At 44.4% G+C, this 19,732-nt stretch overlaps 1 long non-coding RNA gene across 1 annotated transcript; it reads left to right on the top strand.

Annotated features, from left to right (window-relative positions):
* The first annotated feature begins 15,213 nt into the window (after positions 1-15,213).
* On the top strand, positions 15,214-16,621 carry LOC123508826. Its single transcript, XR_006676012.1, has 3 exons — positions 15,214-15,419; positions 15,924-15,980; positions 16,277-16,621. It is a non-coding gene; the product is annotated as an uncharacterized LOC123508826 (long non-coding RNA).
* The last annotated feature ends 3,111 nt before the right edge of the window (positions 16,622-19,732 follow it).

Raw genomic sequence — 19,732 nt, 5'->3', positions numbered from 1 at the left:
ATCTTTGACATCTTGTATTTGTAAAGTGTTAGAGAAGATGGTAAATATAAGACTCATGTGGTATTTGGAAAGGGGGAAGTACTTGTCACCGGTACAGTACGGCTTCCGAAAGATGAGGTCTACTACTGATGCTCTTTTATCCCTAGTATCTTCCATTTGTGAGGCCTTCGCTAATCACCACCATCAAGTAACAGTCTTTTTTGACCTGGAGAAGGCCTACGACACGGCTTGGTGTCATGTCATTTTACAGTCTTTGTTTAATCTTGGCCTTCGTGGCCACCTTCCTATTTTTATCCAGGCGTTTTTTACGGGTTCGAATTGGGAATGTTTTCTCCGATGCTACAGCTTTAAATGACGGTGTCCCACAGGGAAGTATTCTGTCTTACGCTATTCGCAGTTGCAATAAATGGTGTTATAGATATTCTACCGGATGGCGTTCACAGTTCTTTATATGTGGACGACTTGTGAATCTCTTTTGCTGCTGTTAGGATGTAACTGATTGAGCACAAGCTCCAACTGGCGATCAATAGGGTGTCCAGTTGGGCCAACATGAACAGTTTTCGATTCTTCTCGAAGACCGTAGCCATGCATTTTTGTCGTAACCGTGGTTTCCATCCAGACTCGGATTTATACCTCGCCAATAGAGGAGGCGACTTGATATCTTGGTCTTTTATTTGAGAACCGTCTTACCTGGGTTCCCCATTTCCGCTCTCTTAAGGCGTCTTGTCGGCAGGCACTATCCCTTCTTCGGGTTTTAAGTCATACTTCTTTGGGTGCGGACAGGGACACGTTGCTGTTGCTTCACCGTACACTTATACTTCCGAAGCTGGAATACGGCTGTGAAATCTACTCATCCGCAACAGATGCACGACTACGCACGCTTGACCCCGTGCATCATGCTGGGGTCCACTTGGCTACCGGTGCATTTCGGACATCTCCAATACCTAGCCTTCTAGTGGATGCTGGTTTCTGGCCACTCGACCTCCGGCGCCAATCTTCGATGCTCCGGTGTTGGTTTCGCACCCACCGTCTTCCTGATTTTGTCCCCTGTGTGTCAATATTGCGGGACTCGTGCTCGCAGGCGTATGTCACTCGACCGAGTCTCCCTAAACCTTTTGGCCTACGTGTTGCAAATCTCATGGCGGAGATATCTATCGACCCCACTCCTGTGTATTCTCTCCGACTTCCACGAGTTGGTTATTGGCAGTTTCCTGTTACCTCATTATGCCCTCCTGCCATGGATGGCAAGAAGGATTTCCTGCAAGCTCTGTCCCACACACGGTTTTTAGAACACTTTTTATCCATTCTGATGATATCCCTGTTTTACTGATGGTTCCAAATCCGACGCAGGAGTTGGGTTTTCTGTGGTTTTCCCCTCTTTTTGTCGGTCTGGCAGCCTTCCTTCGGTAGCCTCCGTCTTTACTGCGGAGTTCTCTGCCATAGTCCTAGCTTTAAAGATTATTTTTCCTCTCCCGGTTTCGTCTTTAACAATTTTAGTGACTCTCGCAGTGCTCTTACTGCTCTCTCTCTTTATTTCCTTCACCTTTGGTTTTATCAGCCCTGGAGTGGCTTTATCTACTTACCAAAAGAGGATATCGTGTTGGGTTCTGTTGGGTCCCTGGTCATGTAGGTGTTCCAGGGAATGAACACGCAGATCGCCTCGCTAAAGAGGCAGCAAGTCGCGCTCCATCTCCTGTCTCTGTTTCGTTTCGTGATGTATTTGATCTTATTCGTAAGACGGTCGCAGCAATATGGCAGAGGAGATGGCTAACGGGGGTCGCAACCTCGAAAATGGGAGAGATCACTACTTCCACTCTCCCTCAGTGGACATACTCCCATGTCCGGGATCGCCGTGCACAGACTTTATTGTCGCGATTACGTATAGGTCACACGTACCTTACATATAGGTACCTGCTGACCAGGGACCCTCAACCTTACTGTGAAGACTGCCTGGTGCCACTCACAGTACGGCACCTAGTTGTGGAGTGCCCTAGTTTACTAGACCTGCGACACCGCTACCTCTACCGCTGTCGAAGTAGAGATAGCGGTGTCTATCACCTCTCTCAGGTCCTTGGACCAGCATGTCTCGCCCTTGGCCATGATTTATTCGGTTTTTTGGGAGAGGCTGGCCTTCTACCTTGTTTGTGAATTTTAGAATTTTGTTTATGTATTTTGATATTTTATTTGATTTTTTGTACTTTTAGTGTTTTATCAACTTTTAATTATATTGGTTATATTGTTTTTAGTTTTTTTTATAATTATTTTTAATACTTTATTTTTGTTTTTTGTTTCTAAACATTTTTCGTATATTTCAAAATTTTGGTAGCGGTGCCAAATGACCGTGGCTGTTGCGGCGCCTACATTAATACCAATCCATCCATCCTGCTCCAGGCGATACCTGGGGCATTGCCTGGAACGTACCTGGTGAGCATCACGGCAATGGAAACAATAAGATGCACCATTGCAATGCTCCTCTGAATGTGAGTCGAGTTCAGAGCAATTACCACATCGGGAAGCTTCCTTACACGAGCTTTTGCCGTGACCGTACCCATAGCATGAGAAGCACTGAAGAGGACGAGAAACAAAATGCCTCACCCTAATATTAATAGGTCCGACATTAACACAGTCAGGGAGGGTGGACCCAAAAAATGTGAGAATGACCATGTTGGAGGAGTTCCTCAACTTAGTGACCTTCTGGACAGAGTCAGGACACAAAGCCAGTATTTCCTCCTCAGGAAATTCATAGAGATCTGACTGTACACACAACCTTTACTGTAATTAAAGGTGGGATGTGCCTTAATAGTCTCAAACATGCTATCATTAGGACAGGGGAGATGTTGCAACATCCTTGCTTGCGTAATATCTTTAGCCCGCAAGAGCACCCCCTTTCCATATTTCTTTAGGTTTCCCTCAGGAATCGTGCCGATCTCTTTTGACAGGTACCGGGAGGCATGTATGAAATTCCCGTGCCTATTTTTGTAGTACGCCACAAACCAACGTGGAGGCGGGATCTGGCGGACTTCAGGAACTGAATTCTCGGAATGGTGGGCAAAAAGATTTGGGATGTAGTCCGTGTCATTGCCCGAAATATTGCGGGAGTAAAGAAATTTTGTCTTAAAGCCAGAGCCAGCAAGGGGCAGGAATGCTACATGTTCTACAGCCAAACGAGCTTCATCGCATGATAGAAACGTTACATAGCAGCGGTTAGACGGAAAATCCTTATCGTAAACAAGTCGAATACGGAGAACCGTGCCATACACCTTGAGAAGGGAGTGCAAGGCGTGGTAAGAAAATGATGGGTTAACATTTACCATCACAAGGGAGTCATATGTAGCAGAAATACGTCCCTCAGAAGAACTCCCAGAACAGAAGACTGCTGTGGAAGGCTCTTGTGGAAGGGAATCCTCCTTCCCATTCAGACCTGAAGATGACGTCTCGCGGGACAGGTCAGCCACCTCACGAGAACCTGACTGTTTTTTTGTGTTTCACCATATGTATAAAGTTACACAAAAAAATTGGCTCCAGGGGCAAGGGAAACCACGTACTGGGACTACAATGGGAGGGAGCGCTGGCTGCCGTGGACGGGGTACCTCGTCCCCATGCGGACCAGTCGTTTTAAAAAAAATGTCCCACATGATACGAAAGTTTGTCCACGACAGAGCTGAGACCCCCCTCCCAAAGCATCATAGCCTGGACACCCAACCATCCAGCACAGGACAGCCCCTATTGGGCGATCCCTCCAGCAGGTGGCTCCTCTGGTCCACTGGCAGCCTACGTAGGAACCATTTAGTCAGGCCTCTCTCTGGCGATCTTACTAGCATGGTTAGCCTTCTCCCCCTCGAAAGGGCAGAGCAGGGGCCTAAGCCCCCTCTAGCCTCGCTTGCCAGGTCACAGGGGCACGCAAGCCCCCCCACCACGACAAGGCGGTTCCCATCTTTGGAGGGGGCTTCGGAAATGGGAGAACTACTGCCACAGCCCAAGAAAATGGAAAGTCACCCGTATGCCAAATCATATTATAAAGATTTAATAAAAAGTTAAAACCCTGGTCAGACATGTGACGCAAAAAAGCATAACGAATGTCGTCTGGACCAAGAGAAGTCATGACACTGGGACAAAGCAGTCCGCAACTCGGAGACAGAGAAGGGGACATTATAGGACTCCCCTCCAGAGGGAGAAAAATTTATGCCGAGAGATTCCATTCTCTGGCGGTGACGTGCGCCCGGGGCTGCAGGATCCTTCTGGGAAACACTGGCAAAGAGGTCGGCGACAGTCTTAGGGTCTGCCACCGTTCGCCGAGCAGATAACAACTAGTGGGGGAGGAGCAGAATACTTCACAGCAATTCGGCGGACTTTGTTAAAGACATCCGTAAGAGGGGTGCGGGCATTAATGGAAGATACATAAGCTTTGCCTCTTTCGAAACGCTGCGGGCCTGAGCTCGACAGCGCCGAAAAGATTCCAGACACTGCGGGGGGGGGGGATTTAAAATTAAGCACCGCAACGGCAGGGGGCATGGCGCCGCTAAAATTCCTAATGGAAAACAAAAAGGTTTAAAAAAAAAATGATAAAGTGACTAAAAACAGGTAAAAACAATAAAATTTAAAGTAACTAAAACAAAACAAAAGAAAAACTACAATAAAATTAAATAAAACATTAAAATACATATAATAAAATAAAACTCACAGATTTGGGAAAAGGCCAGCTTCTCCCAAAAACTTAAAAACGTCATGGCCCTGGGCCAGACACTCTAGTCCAAGGACCTTTGAGATATAATAGTAGTAGGTGCCGCACCGTAAGCGACACCAAGCAGTCATCACAGTAAGGTTTAGGGTCCCTGATCAGGAGGTACCGTTGTGTAAGGTACGTGTGACCTTGACGAAGTCGCCCCAATAAAGTCTGTGCACAGCGATCCCGGACATGGGTGTAAGTCCACTGGGGGAGTGTGGAAGTAGTAATCTCTCCCATTTTCAAGGTTGAGACCCCCGTTAGCCATCTCCTCTGCCAAAGTGCTGCAATCGCCACACGAATTGCATGAAATATATCTCGAAACGGAACAGGGGAAGGACACGGAGCGCGACTTGCTGCCTCTTTAGCGAGGCAGTCTGCGTGTTCATTCCCTGGAACACCAACATGACCAGGGACCCAACAGAACACAACGCGATTTCCTCGTTTTGGTAAGAAGATATAGCCACTTCAGGGCTGATAAAATCAAAGGGTTAAGGGAGACAGTGCAAGACAGAGCAGTAAGAGCACTTGGACAGTCACTAAAAATTGTAAAAGACGACACCAAGAGAGTAAAAATAATCCGTAAAGCTAAAACTATGACAGACAGCTCCGCAGTAAAGACGGAGGCTACCGAAGGAAGGCTGCCACACTAGGGTGGATCGTTTTTACACTTTTTTTACAATTCAAATTCCAATAGTGATTAAAAGTTGTGTATCCATGAGAAAATAATTACTGTGAAATTTCACATTTCTAAAACAATATCTTCTGCCTCCCCAATAAGTTAAAATATCGTAAAATAGGTAAAAAATAGGGTATTTTAATTATTTTTTAATTAGTATAAGACAGGCATATATCACATTGCAATAGTGTTTAATATATTCTAAATAGTTGCCTTAATACTGAAAAAAAAAAATGGTTTCTCCTAGATATTATCTTCTGCCTCCCAATGAGTTGAAAAATCGTTAAAGAGCGAAAAATATGGCATTTTCGGGATTTATTTTAGTGTGAGCCAGGTATATAATCATGTAGCAATAGTTTCAAATATTGTCTAAATTACTGCCTAAAGACACACACACGCACAAAATAATAATTGGTTCTCTTAATTAATTTCTTCTGCTTCCCTAAAATACCCATTACTTTATCAAAAATCCTATTCATAAAATAAATGCTATTAAAAAACTTTATTTGCTAAAGTATCAAAAATGACTGTAGCCTATGCAATATTGCAGTGATGTAGCCTACTTGTGTAGCCCTAAATCTGAGGTTGCACCACAGAAGCTTGCTCCCTACTTCTAGACTGGGGATACTCAAGAAAGGATGGCCTCTCACGAAACCAGACTTGCAAGTATATGTCCCATATTTAGGACACCACAGGATTTAAATGTGAACTGTCTTCCAACATATTGTGACGTTATGAGATGCTACCAATATGAACGGCAAAATCTGAAGATTTCTAAGAAGGAGCCAACATTTTCTGAGATAAGTGCCTGTGTTATTTCAAAACTGAAATCTGTATGGCAGAGAGCCTCTATTCCATATGTGTCTGATGAGCGTATTACGCAAATGTTGAAAACCTATCACACTAAATACAAAACATTACAAAAGCCAGAAAAGGAACGGAAGAAAGTCAAGAGTTACCAAAAGAAAGTACAAGCTTTTCAAACTGATGCTCAGGCCAGACTCTTTGACATTGCTGCATGCAAGTGCAAGGAATTCAAGAATTCTAAGTGCAGCAAGGAAAGGAGAGTGCATCCAATGGAGCAAGAGTTTCTATTGGATCAAAGAACTAAGAGAAAAATGGCTATTGGATCTTTGGATGCTACCACAACTAAGAAGAATGTTAAACGGTTGAGTAGAAAACAAACCGTACCTGTACCTGGCCCAAGTATTAGAAATGATTACTGTGAAAATGAATTGGATTACAGTACAAGTTCTACAAGTGAAGACAGTGAAGAGGACTTTACTCTACAACCTCCTGCTAGAGTAAAACAGGAACGAGAAACACATCAGGGAGTTGGGCTGGCGGAGGATACTGAATGCAAGAACACGCTCACAAGACAGAAGCTCCTTCGAAATTCCTCGATTGAACTTCGATGCTGAAGTTTACCATCACATGATAAACTGGTTTGACAGCAATGTGCAAGTAACAGAGCCACCTCTCACTAAAGATTTTCCAACCGATGACATCAACAGCATGGTGAAAAGTGGCATATTTCCTGATGTCATAATTCCTGAAGCAGAAATTCCTTGTCACACCCAGGCTGTGGAACGTCACATCAAGCTGGTGACGGAAGCCTCAGCAGTGGTAGTTGGGGCACAGAACAGAGATGGTTTCATTAGAACCACTCTTAGGTCTCGAAAGATAATGCCAAAATTTGACACGAAGTCACAGTTTAAGTCCCATTCAGAAAATTAGAGAAATCCCAATAAGGTAGGGTGGATGGGTTGGGATAGGGTGGAACTCGGAGTACAGCCACCTCCACGTGGTAAGTTCTGGGATATTTTGCCAGTAATTTTCTAGCAAAATAGGCGAAGAGCTGTATGAAATTAACTGGAATATATAAAGGATTCTTTTAATGTTATCATGGCTATGTTGTGGCTTGATGATTATACCATATATTGTAATGTAATCAATAACGAGCAACTTCATTACTTTTGTAAATAAAATTGTTCTTAAGAAATATCATTCATTTTATATTTTATTAAAAATTTAGATATCATAAATATTATAAAAGAGAATCATTCTGTGTGTGTGTGTGTGTGTGTTCTGGCAGTAATTTAGACAATATTTGAAACTATTGCTACATGATTATATACCTGGCTCACACTAAAAAAAAATCCCGAAAATGCCATATTTTTCGCTCTTTTAACGATTTTCCAACTCATTGGGGAGGCAGAAGATAATATCTAGGAGAAACCATTTTTTTTTTTCAGTATTAAGGCAACTATTTAGAATATATTAAACACTATTGCAATGTGATATATGCCTGTCTTATACTAATTAAAAAATAATTAAAATACCCTATTTTTTACCTATTTTATGATATTTCAACTCATTGGGGAGGCAGAAGATATTGTTTTAGAAATGTGAAATTTCACAGTAATTATTTTCTCATGGGTACACAACTTTTAATCACTATTGGAATTTGAATTGAAAAAAAAGTGTAAAAACGATCCACCCTACTGCCACACCGATAAAAAGAGGGGAGAACCACACTAAATCCAACGCCTGCGTCAAATTTGGACCCATCAGTAAAAACGGGGATATCATCAGAATGGATAAAAAAAGTGTTCTAAAAAACGTCTGTGGGACAGAGCTGGCAAAAAATCCTTCTTGCCATCTATGGCAGGAGGGAACAATGAAACAAACAGTAGACAGGAGTGGGGTCGATGGACAAATCCATCATCAGGTTTGCCACTCGAAGGCCAAAAGGTTTAGGTAGACTCTGTCGAGTGTCATACGCCTGCGAACGCGAGTCCCGCAACATTGACATACAAGGGACAGAATCGGGAAGACGGTGGGAAACCAACACCAGAGCATCGAAGACTGGCGCCGGAGATCGAGCGGCCAGAAACCACCATCCACTAGAAGGCTAGGTATTGGAGATGTCCGAAGTGCACCCGTAGCCAAGTGGACCCCAGCATGGTGTACGGGGTCAAGCGTGCGTAGGCGTGCATCCGTTGCGGATGAATAGATCTCACAGCCGTACTCCAGCTTTGGAAGTATAAGTGTACGGTGAAGAGGCAGCAAAGTGTCCCTGTCTGCACCCCAAGAGGTGTGACTTAATACGCGAAGAAGGGATAGTGCCGTCCTGCAAGACGCTTTGAGAGAACGGAAATGTGGAACCCAAGTAAGACGGCTGTCAAACAATAGGCCAAGATATCGAGTGGCCTCCACACACGAGATGCATCTATTGGCTAAATATAAATCGGGTTCAGGATGGACACCACGATTTCGACGAAAATGCATAGGCACGGTCTTTGAGGTGGAGAATCGAAAACCGTTCATGTTGGCCCAACTGGACATCAGATTTATTGCAAGTTGGAGCTTTCGCTCAATCAGTGACATCCTAGCAGCAGCAAAAGAGATGCACAAATCGTCCACATATAAAGAGCTGTGAACGCCATCCGATAGAGTATCTATAACACCATTTATAGCAACTGCGAATAGCGTAACACTAAGAATACTTCCCTGTGGGACACCGTCATTTAAAGCTGTAGCATCGGAGAGAACACTCCCCACACGAACCCGTAAAAGACGTCTTGATAAAAACTGCTAGATAAAAAATAGGAAGATGGCCACGGAAACCAAAATTAAACAAGGAACGTAAAATCCCATGACACCAAGCTGTGTCGTAGGCCTTCTCCAGGTCAAAAGATACAGTAACCTGGTGGTGGTGATAAGGGAAGGCCTCACAAATAGAAGACTCTAGGGATAAAAGAGCATCAGTAGTAGACCTCATTTTTTGGAAGCCGTACTGTACCGATGACAAGTACTTTCCCCTCTCCAAGTACCACATGAGTCTTACATTTACCATCTTTTCTGACACTTTATAAATACAAGACGTCAAAGATATAGGACGGCAATTCGTAGCCTGGAGATGATCTTTCCCAGGCTTCGGAAATGGGAGAACCACTGCCACAGCCCAAGAAGTAGGAAAGACACCGATATGCCAAATCATATTGTAAAGATTTAATAAAAAGTTAAAAGCACTGTCAGACATGTGGCGCAAGAAGGCATAAGGAATATCATCTGGGCCAGAAGTCATGACACTGGGACAAAGCAGTCCGCAACTCGGAGGCAGAGAAGGGGACATTATAAGACTCCCCTCCTGTGGAAGAAAAATTTATGCCGAGAGATTCCATTCTCTGGCGATGACGTGCGCCTAAGGCTGCAGGATGCCTCCGGAAAACACTGTCAAAGTGCTCCGCGGAGAGGTCGACGACAGTCCTAGGGTCTGCCACCTTTCGCCCTGTAGATAACAAAACTGGTGAGGGAAGAGCAGAATACTTCCCAGCAATTCGTCGGACTTTGTTAAAGACATCCGTAAGAGGAGTGTGGGCATTAATGGAAGACACATAATCTTTCCAAGAGGTTCTTTTTGCCTCTTTCAAAACGCGACGGGCCCGAGCTCGGCAGCGCCGAAAAGCTTCCCGTTTCTCTTTCACCGCTGCAGTGCATGCTGCGTTCCACCAAGGAACGGGACGCTTAGTAAAGCGACCTGACGTCCTATGGATTGTCTGAAGCGCTAAAGAAATTTAAAAATCGGTAAAATAATCAACAGCCTCAGCACAAGTAGAAAAGTCAGCCAGCGGACGGACAAAAGAGCTAAGGTCTGTAAATCGACGCCTATCTGCCTTGTCTAAAACCCAGCGTGGGGGCCGGGACTGTGGCTCAGAGTTCACAGATTCCAATAAAATCGGAAAGTGGTCACTACCGTGTAAATCCGGTACGACTCGCCAGTCAAGGACTCGCCAAAATCAAGGAAAGAATTAGATGTACAAAGAGAAAGATCGATAGCTGTAAAAGTCCCAGTAGGACTGTGGAAATGTGTAACATCCCCAGAATTTAAAATCTCCAATCCCTCATCCTCAATAAAAGAACCGATTAAAACCCCACGAGGATTACTAGCACCTTTATCTCCCAACAAAAGAAAAGGCGGAATCAGCTGACGCACCAGGCCGTCAAGCTCACCCCTGGAAGCCGAAGAGTGAGATATAAACTGCAGATAGTGTACAATCGTCCCATAAAGACTTAAATAGCAACCACCTGAAGGGGAGAGTTAAGTTGTAACGGGATAACAGGTATATCCTGACGGACTAGAATAGCTGAGCCACCGTGGTGGGTCTGGTCAGGGAAAAGAGTGCTAAAAAAGGCACTATAACCAGGAGGACTAGAATAAGTATTATCACCTAGCATAGTCTCTTGTAGAGCTACACAGGCTGGATAGAACTCCGACAGCATAGCTCACACGAGGCGGGAAGGCCTCTACAGTTCCACTGTAGAAGCTTGAAGATGACTATTTAGGTGCAGTGGACGGGCGAGCCTTTTGAAGGGGCTGCCCTTGACTCACCTGACTAGAAATAATCAACCGACGAGAAGACACCGGGAGTTGAGATGTACCGGGTCGTTGGACCGCAGCCTTTCGGCTTACCGATGAGTGATGCGAACCATAATCACTCCTACCGGTCATCGGAAGACGAGGGTCGGGCTGGTCTGCAGTTTTTGATACAGCGGGTCCACGAGGGACGGCTGTGACAATATCATCGGACGTCTCCATGCTAAGACCTTCATCTTCACAAGAACCCGATCTGAGACGGAGGGCGTCACAGAAGGCTGGACAGAAACAACTTGCGCTACCATTGCATAACGGTCCCTGGAGGACTCACGATCATGTACACCGGGAGAAACCTTAGATTGTTTAGGCTGAGCTAATTCTATCGACTCCGCAGAGCCGCGGTGCCGTTTGGTCAGGCCCTTCAAAAGGCTTAGGCCCCCCCAGATGGGAACCGCCTTGTCGTGGTGGGGGGGCTTGCGTGCCCCTGTGACCTGGCGAGCTAGGCTAGAGGGGGCTTAGGCCCCTGCTCTGCCCTTTCGAGGGGGAGAGGGCTACCCACGCTAGTAAGGTCGCCAGTGAGGGGCCAGACTAAATGGTTCCTACGTAGGCTGCCAGTGTTGGATGTCCAGGCTGGGATGCTTTGAGAGGGGGTCTCAGCTCTGTCTTGGACAAACATTCGTATCATGTGGGGCCTGTTTTTAAAACGACTGGTCCGCATGGGGACGAGGTACCTTGTCCACGGCAGCCAGCGCTCCCTCCCACTAAAGTTCCAGTAGGTGGTTTCACTTGCCCCTGGACCCAATGGGAAGGAGGATTCCCCTCCACAAGAGCCTCCCGCAGCAGTCTCCTGTTCTGGGAGTTTTTTTGAGGGACGTATTTCTGCTGCATATGACTCCCTTGTGATGGTAAATGTTAACCCATCATTTTCTTATCACGCCTTGCATTCACTTCTCAAGGTGTATGGCACGGTTCTACGCATTCGACTTGTTTATGATAAGGATTTTCCATCTAACAGCTGCTATGTGACTTTTCTATCATGTGACGAAGCCCGTCTGGCTTATGAAAATGTAGCATCTCTTCCCCTTGCTGGCTCTGGCATTAAGACAGAACTTCTCCACTCTCGCAATATTTCGGACAGCGACACGGACTACATCCCAAATCTTTTTGACAACCATTCTGAGAGTTCAGTTCCTGAAGTCCGCCAGATCCCGCCTCCACGTTGGTTTGTGGCCTACTACAAAAATGGGCGCGGGAATTTCATACATGCCTCCCGGTACCTGTTAAAAGAGATTGGCACGATTCCTGAGGGAAACCTCAAGAAATACGGTAAGGGGTTCTAGTGCGAGCGAAAAATATCACGCAGGCAAGGATGTTTCAACATCTACCATGTCCTTCTGACAGCATGTTTGAGACTATTAAGGCACATCCCACCTTTAATTACAGCAAAGGTTGTGTGTACAGTCAGGATCTTTATGAATTCCCTGATGAGGAAATACTAGCAATGTGTCCTAGCTCAGTCGAAAAGGTGACAAAGATGAGGAACTCCTCCAACATGGTCCTCCTCACCTTTTTTGGTTCGACCCTTCCTGACCGTGTTAATATCGGACCTATTAATCTTAGGGTGAGGCGTTTTGTTTCTCGCCCTCTTCAGTGTTTCTCATGTTATTCGTACGGTCACGGTAAAAGCTCCTGTAAGGAAGCTTCTAGATGTGGTAATTGCTCAGCACTAGATTCACACTCTGTGGAACATTGCAATGCTACTGCTTACTGTTTCCATTGCCGTGATGCTCACCAGGTACGTTCCAGGCAATGCCCCAGGTATCGCCTGGAGCAGGACATTCTACAACTTGCCAACACTCAGTTCATCAGCCTAGGTAGCGCCCGCCGTGAACTCCAGTACCGCCAAAAGGACGGTACTGGTGCGACATCCTATGCTGCATTGGCCGCTCGCTCTTCTGCTGAGTCTGCCGGTCCGAAGACGACGACAACTGCTACCTCTCGCTCTGTTGGGGCGGTTGGTCCTGTTCATTTGGCCCAATAGGTTTGCCCTTTTGTCTGATGACTCAGTTGAGTCACCTGTAAGAAGCGACGAGAATAATACGGACGTGACCAAACTTACCCATGTAGTTGATGTCAATTTGCCTCCTCCATCGCCTAAGCCTTTGAAGGGCATGACCAAACGGCACCGCGGCTCTGCGGAGTCGATAGAATTTGCTCAGTCTAAGCAATCTAAGGTTTCTCCCGGTGCACACGATCGTGAGTCCTCCAGTCACCGCTCTGCAATGGTAGCTCCAGTTATTTCTGTCCAGCCTCCTGTGACGAGCTCCATCCTAGATCGGGCTTCTTGTGATGAGGACGGTCTTAACATGGAGACGTCCGATGATATTGTCACAGCCGTCCCTTGCGGACCCGCTGTGTCAAAAAGTGGAGTACAGCCTGACCCTCGTCCTCCAAGGACCGATAGGAGTGATGATGGTTTGCATCAATCACTGGTAAGCCAAAAGGCAGCGGTCCAACGACCCGGCACATCACAACTCCCGGTGTCTTCTCGTCGGTTAATTATTTCTAGTCAGGTGAGTCACAGGCAGCCCCTTCAAAAGGCTCGCCCGTCCACTGCACCTAAATAGTCATCTTCGAGCTTCTACAGTGAAACTGTAGAGGCCTTCGCGCCTCGTGGGGGGAACTCCGAGCTTTGCTGTCGGAGTTCTCTCCAGGCTGTGTAGCTCTACAAGAGACTATGCTAGGTGATAGTACTTATTCAAGTCCTCCTGGCTATCGTGCCTTTTTTAGTACCCTTTCCCTGATCAGGGCCACCACAGTGGCACAGCTATTCTAGTCCGTCAAGAAATACCTGTTATCCCGTTACAACTTAACTCTCCCCTTCAGGTGGTTGCTGTTAAGGTCTTTATGGGACGACTGTACACCATTTGCAGTTTATATCTCCCTCTTCGGCTTCCTGTCTTCAGGGGTGAGCTTGACGACCTGGTGCGTCAGCTGACTCCGCCTTTTCTTTTTTTTGTTGGAGATTTTAATGGCCGTCACCTACTGTGGGATGAAGGTGCTAGTAATCCCCGTGGGATTTTAATCGGTTCTTTTATTGAGGATGAGGGATTAGAGGTTTTAAATTCTGGGGATGTTACACATTTCCACAGTCCTACTGGGACTTTTACAGCTATCGATCTTTCTCTTTGTACATCTAATTCTTTCCTTGATTTTGGCGAATCCTTGACTGGCGAGTCGTACCGGATTTACACGGTAGTGACCACTTTCCGATTTTATTGGAATCTGTGAACTCTGAGTCACAGTCCCGGCCCCCATGCTAGGTTTTAGACAAGGCAGATTGGCGTCGATTCACAGATCTTAGCTCTTTTATCTGTCCGCTGGCTGACTTTTCTACTTGTGCTGAGGCTGTTGATTATTTTACCGATTTTTAAATTTCTTTAGCGCTTCAGACAATCCCTAGAACGTCAGGTCGCTTTACTAAGCGTCCCGTTCCTTGGTGGAACGCAGCATGCACTGCAGCGGTGAAAGAGAAACGGGCAGCTTTCTCTCGTCTCCGGCGACATCGTGGGGACCTGCAGTGCCTGGAAGCTTTTCGGCGCTGCCGAGCTCGGGCCCGCCGCGTTTTGAAAGAGGCACAAAGAGCCTCGTGGAAAGCCTATGTCTCTTCCATAAACGTCCGCACCCCTCTTACGGATGTCTTCAACAAAGTCCGCCGAATTGCTGGGAAGTGTTCTGCTCCTTCCCCACCAATTTTGTTGTCTGCTGGGCGAACGGTGGCAGACCCTAGGGATGTCACCGACCTCTTCGCAGCTCCGGGCGCACGTCACCGCCAGAGAATGGAATCTCTCGGCATTAACTTTTCTTCGGCTGGAGGGGAGTCTTATAATGTCCCTTTCTCTGCTTCCGAGTTGCGGACTGCTTTGTCCCAGTGTCACGACTCTTCTTCTGGGCCAGATGATATACCTTATGCCTTCTTGCGTCCCATGTCTGACACTCCTTTTAACTTTCTTTTAAATCTTTATAATATGATTTGGCATACCGGTGACTTTCCATCTTCTTGGGCTGTGGCAGTGGTTCTCCCATTTCCAAAGCCTGGGAAAGATAATCTCCAGGGGCCGTACTTATAAAACTCCACAAAGATGCCGTCTTAGTTAGGAAAAGCGCTAAGAATCTTTCCTAGCAGGATGCTTTGTTACATCGTGTCACAAATCATTATCAAACAATGAATCTTAACTTAACCTTATACATGACATAACCTAAATGTTTGCAGAAATGAAATTAATGCATCATACCAATTTCAAGTACTGCATTGTAAGATTGAAATATATATTAATTTCAGGGCCCACGAGAAAACCCGCAGCATTGTTGAGAGGCATCGGGCAGCTGAAGCGACATTTTCAAATGCTACACAGTGAGATCCGAGTTGGTCCTCCATCCAAGGTCTGCCAAATTGTAGAGGTTTGTGCACTGCTGCACAACATCTGCAAACCAAGAAACATCATTCTTCCTGAGGAAGCAGAACATCTTGCTGCAGCCGAGGATGGAGGCAACGAGGAGCGACTCCTAGCACAGAAAGTTCAAAGTCGCCATGAAGGAATCCTTTACAGGGATGAATTTGTTGTGCTTCACTTCAAGTAAGTAACACAACCCATAATGCTGATTATAGTAGCATTCTTAAGTTTTTTCTCTTCTGTCACTTTGTTATTTATATTTATATGTCTTGTTTTGTTGTGTGTGCACTGTTATGTTGGTGATTTCATCTTCCTTGCCTCACTCTCTGCCAGTCACCCACTATTGAAAAGATAAAGTTCTTCACAGATACCACAGTATCACTGTTCAGCCTTACAATATTTAAATGGGTTATGATGAATGTGTATCTCAGCAACATCTAAATAAATAATTAACATACTTTCACAACTAACTTAAATGATTCTTTCTTAATGATTTTTTCACTGATTTTTATGAGTGTGGCATTGACTACATTATCAATTGTTCTGTAGTTTTAAATAAATAAATATATATATATATATATATATATATATATATATATATATATATATATATATATATATATATATATATATATATATAATGTGTGATACAATATCAAGCAGTAATTCAATGTCTTTCTTTTACAGCATTGATGAGTGATGAGACACCAGTGTCATGACTGCTGAGATTGGTGTTATTCTCATGTAAGTAGTTTTTTTTTCTCTCTCTCTCTCCTGTACCTGAAGTAAGTAGATTGTAGTAGGTTGAGCATATAGAAACTCCAGTTAATTTTGTGTTAACACTAATATTTGGTTGAGTGGTTACAAACAAAAACAAATAGTACATTGTTTATATCTTTATTACTGTTTTTTATTTGTTTGTTTCAGGTACTCTAGTTTTTGTGTGTAGTACATGTAGCCTGTTCTGCTTCTTGCTTCCTTTCCTGAGCCGTTATAGTTTCTTCAAGGACTGCAAGCTCAAGCTTCCTTTTCTTCTGCAGGTGGATGATCTCCTCATCCACAAACACCAGTGATGTACCAGGCAAGTCTGGCCCCTGTTGGTGCTGCAAGTGGTGTGGCAGGTGCCTCCTCCTCAACACCCACTGTCTCGGTCACCACTTCTCTCTGTTGGGCTGCCTCTGCCACTTTCCCAGCATCATCTGCTGCCTGCACACTGCTGGCATCATTAGTTCTAACTTCAGAAACTAAGCTGATAATGTTTTTGGTCTTATTGCTAAAGACAAAAGTAACAGAAACCAGTAAATCTAGCTAAGGGTACAATGTGTTTGACTTAAATCCTATTCTGTTTGAAGGAAGCCCATGTCTAAGAAACTGTAAATCCCTAAGACTCGTTATCATTAACACATTCACCCACTACAACACCATACTTATGAGGGGGGGAGAAGGGATAGGAATTAAGTTAACTTTATTAGTTTTTTTTTCTTTTCTTACTGTTTTAGCTGTTTGGTTAAAGAATAAAAAAATTTTCAACACTAGATAACAAATTTACCATTGTGTTTAACTCTAAGTTGTAAACTAAATGGGAAAGAGTATTTTGGATTGCAAACATTTGAGACAACATTATGGCCTAATATTGCTATACCTACAAGTGGCTTATCCTTTGTTAAGGAAGGTGCATTCAATGATGCTTGCCTTATTGGTACACCCATGAATAGAGACATTCTTAGGGTCCAAAATCATTGTGCTGGGAGAGAGGAGGGTTGGCAGGAGGTCCACCATCTGGAAAGAATAATATAATCTTATTGCTAATGAATTGCAAATACAAATAATTTATAAAGAATGTGTTTTCACATAACATACGTAAGTCAGATGTGTGGTTGGAGTAATATTATTTGTCAGAGGTAGACACTGCATCAAAATTAGTGTGTGCAATAAATGCATCCACTTCACAAAAAAAGTAAAAATAAAAAATGCAGGAAATGGCTGGCACTTTAGTATATTAATCACTAGTACAAAACTTTCAATGTTGTTGCTTCCAAACTTAAAACAGAAACAGTTTACTGAAAATTATTGCTTAAAGTGGTTAGGTTCCATGATCTAAATCTCAAGTGACCTTAACAGTAGACCTGCTGAAACTTAGTATTTACTCAAATACTAGTAAGCTTCCTTGCAAAATATAAATAACCATAAATAAATACTTTTCTTTAAGTGAAATTGCCTTACCTATTCAGTGCTTAAAAGGAATAATAAGATAAATCATATCTTTTGTTAGGGTGAAACTATGAAATTTCTATCAAGCTCAAAAATATTAAAATCTTGCTGCAACTCACACACAAATATAACAAAAATTAGCTCCCAAATTAATAACTCTTATCTGTGGCAGTCATGGCTTCTCTCTGCTTGCGGGTGTTCCGTCATGCCTCAGATTTTATAATATGCCAATGTTTCTGGCACTCCTCAGTGCGGAGAATGTCTGACACGGCAGACACCTCTGCACTATTGGTCCTCCAAGCAGCATTTCTGGCTTCATTAGAGCAGCCAGCTGTGGAGAAGTCGCTCCGGAGTATTTTTACGAGAATTTTGTATAGGTGGGCCAGATGAAGGCGTCCAGTTCGTCTTCCTGTTCCTCTTCTTGTCTTGAGTCTCTTGAGTAGCCATGGTGCGCAGTCGAAGTTGGCGCCAAATGATTGTTGGTTTGACAAGATGACAACAGTGGGTAAATTTATACCTTCAATTATCAAGGGTAAAATGAAGAGATGATTGTTAAAAACTAACTAAATAAATGTTTTTTTATTTAAAATATAATAATTACGTATTTTTACCCGTTTCTTGCAAAATTCCTCAAAAAACATTACATAACGTCTCCTCATGTTAGCGGTTAGCGGTGTAAGCGCCTAAAGACGGTTACTTAACAAAGCATCCTGCTAGGAAAGATTCTTAGCGCTTAAGTCTCGTAGGTTAAGTACTTTTCCTAACTAAGACGGCATCTTTGTGGAGTTTTATAAGTACGGCCCCTGTTGACCAGGGACCCTCAGCCTTACTGTGATGACTGCTTGGTGCCGCTCACCGTGCGGCACCTAATGGTAGAGTGCCCTAGTTTGATCGAGTTACGACACCGCTACCTCTACCGCTGTCGCGGTAGGGATAGCGGTGTCTATTATATCTCAAAGGTCCTTGGACCAGAGTGTCTGGCCCATGGCCATGATGTTTTTAGGTTTTTTGGAGAAGCTGGCCTTCTCCCAAAGCTTTGAATTTTATTCTTATTATATGCTTTTTAATATTTTATTTAGTTTTATTGTCCTTTATTTTAGTTTTTATATACTATATTGTTTTTAACAGTTTTTATATAGTTTTTTTTTCTTTTTTTAATTAGTGAAGCGGCGCCAAATGACCTTAGCCGTTGCGGCGCCTTATTTTAAAATCCATCTATCCTTACACGAGCTTTTGCCGTGACCGTACCCATAGCATGAGAAACACTGAAGAGGACGAGAAAGAAAACGCCTCACCCTAAGATTAATAGGTCCGACATTAACACGGTCAGGGAGGGTGGACCCAAACAAGGTGAGAAGGACCATGTTGGAGAAGTTCCTCATCTTAGTCACCTTCTGGACTGAGTTAGGACACATAGCCAGTATTTCCTCCTCAGGAAATTCATAGAGATCTTGACTGTACACACAACCTTTACTGTAATTAAAGGTGGGATGTGCCTTAATAGTCTCAAACATGCTGTCAGAAGGACATGGTAGATGTTGCAACATCCTTGCCTGCGTGATATCTTTCGCCTTTTCTGTAGTACGCCACAAACCAACGTGGAGGCGGGATCTGGCGGACTTCAGGAACTGAACTCTCTGAATGGTGGTCAAAAAGATTTGGAATGTAGTCCCGTTTCACTGTCCGAAATATTGCGAGAGTGGATAAGTTCTGTCTTAAAGCCAGAGCCAGCAAGGGGCAGTAATGCTACATGTTCTACAGCCAAATGGGCTTCATCGCATGACAAAAACGTTACATAGCAGCGGTTAGACGGAAAATCCTTATCGTAAACAAGCCAAATACGGAGAACCGTCCCATACACCTTGAGAAGGGAGTGCAAGGCGTGATAAGAAAGAGATGGATTAACATTTACCATCAAAAGGGAGTCACATGCAGCAGAAATGCGTCCCTCAGAAGAACTCCCAGAACAGGAGACTGCTGTGGGAGGCCCTTGTGGAGGGTAATCCCCTTTCCCACTCAGACCTAAAGATGACGTCTCGCGGGCCAGGTCAGCCACCTCACGAGAACCTGACAGTTTTTTGTGTTTTCCCGTAAAAAAAAAAAAACTAACACAAAAAATGGCTCCAGGGGCAAGGGAAACCACCTATTGGGACTACAATGGGAGGGAGCGCTGGCTGCCGTGGACGGGGTACCTCGTCCCCATGCGGACCAGTCGTTTAAAAAAAAAGGTCCCACATGATACGAAAGTGTGGACAGAGCTGAGACCACACCCGTTCCCAAAGCAT

This window comes from Portunus trituberculatus, chromosome 25 (assembly GCF_017591435.1).
Source record: "Portunus trituberculatus isolate SZX2019 chromosome 25, ASM1759143v1, whole genome shotgun sequence".
NCBI lineage: Eukaryota > Metazoa > Arthropoda > Malacostraca > Decapoda > Portunidae > Portunus > Portunus trituberculatus.
This window is presented reverse-complemented; position numbering and strand designations above follow the sequence as displayed.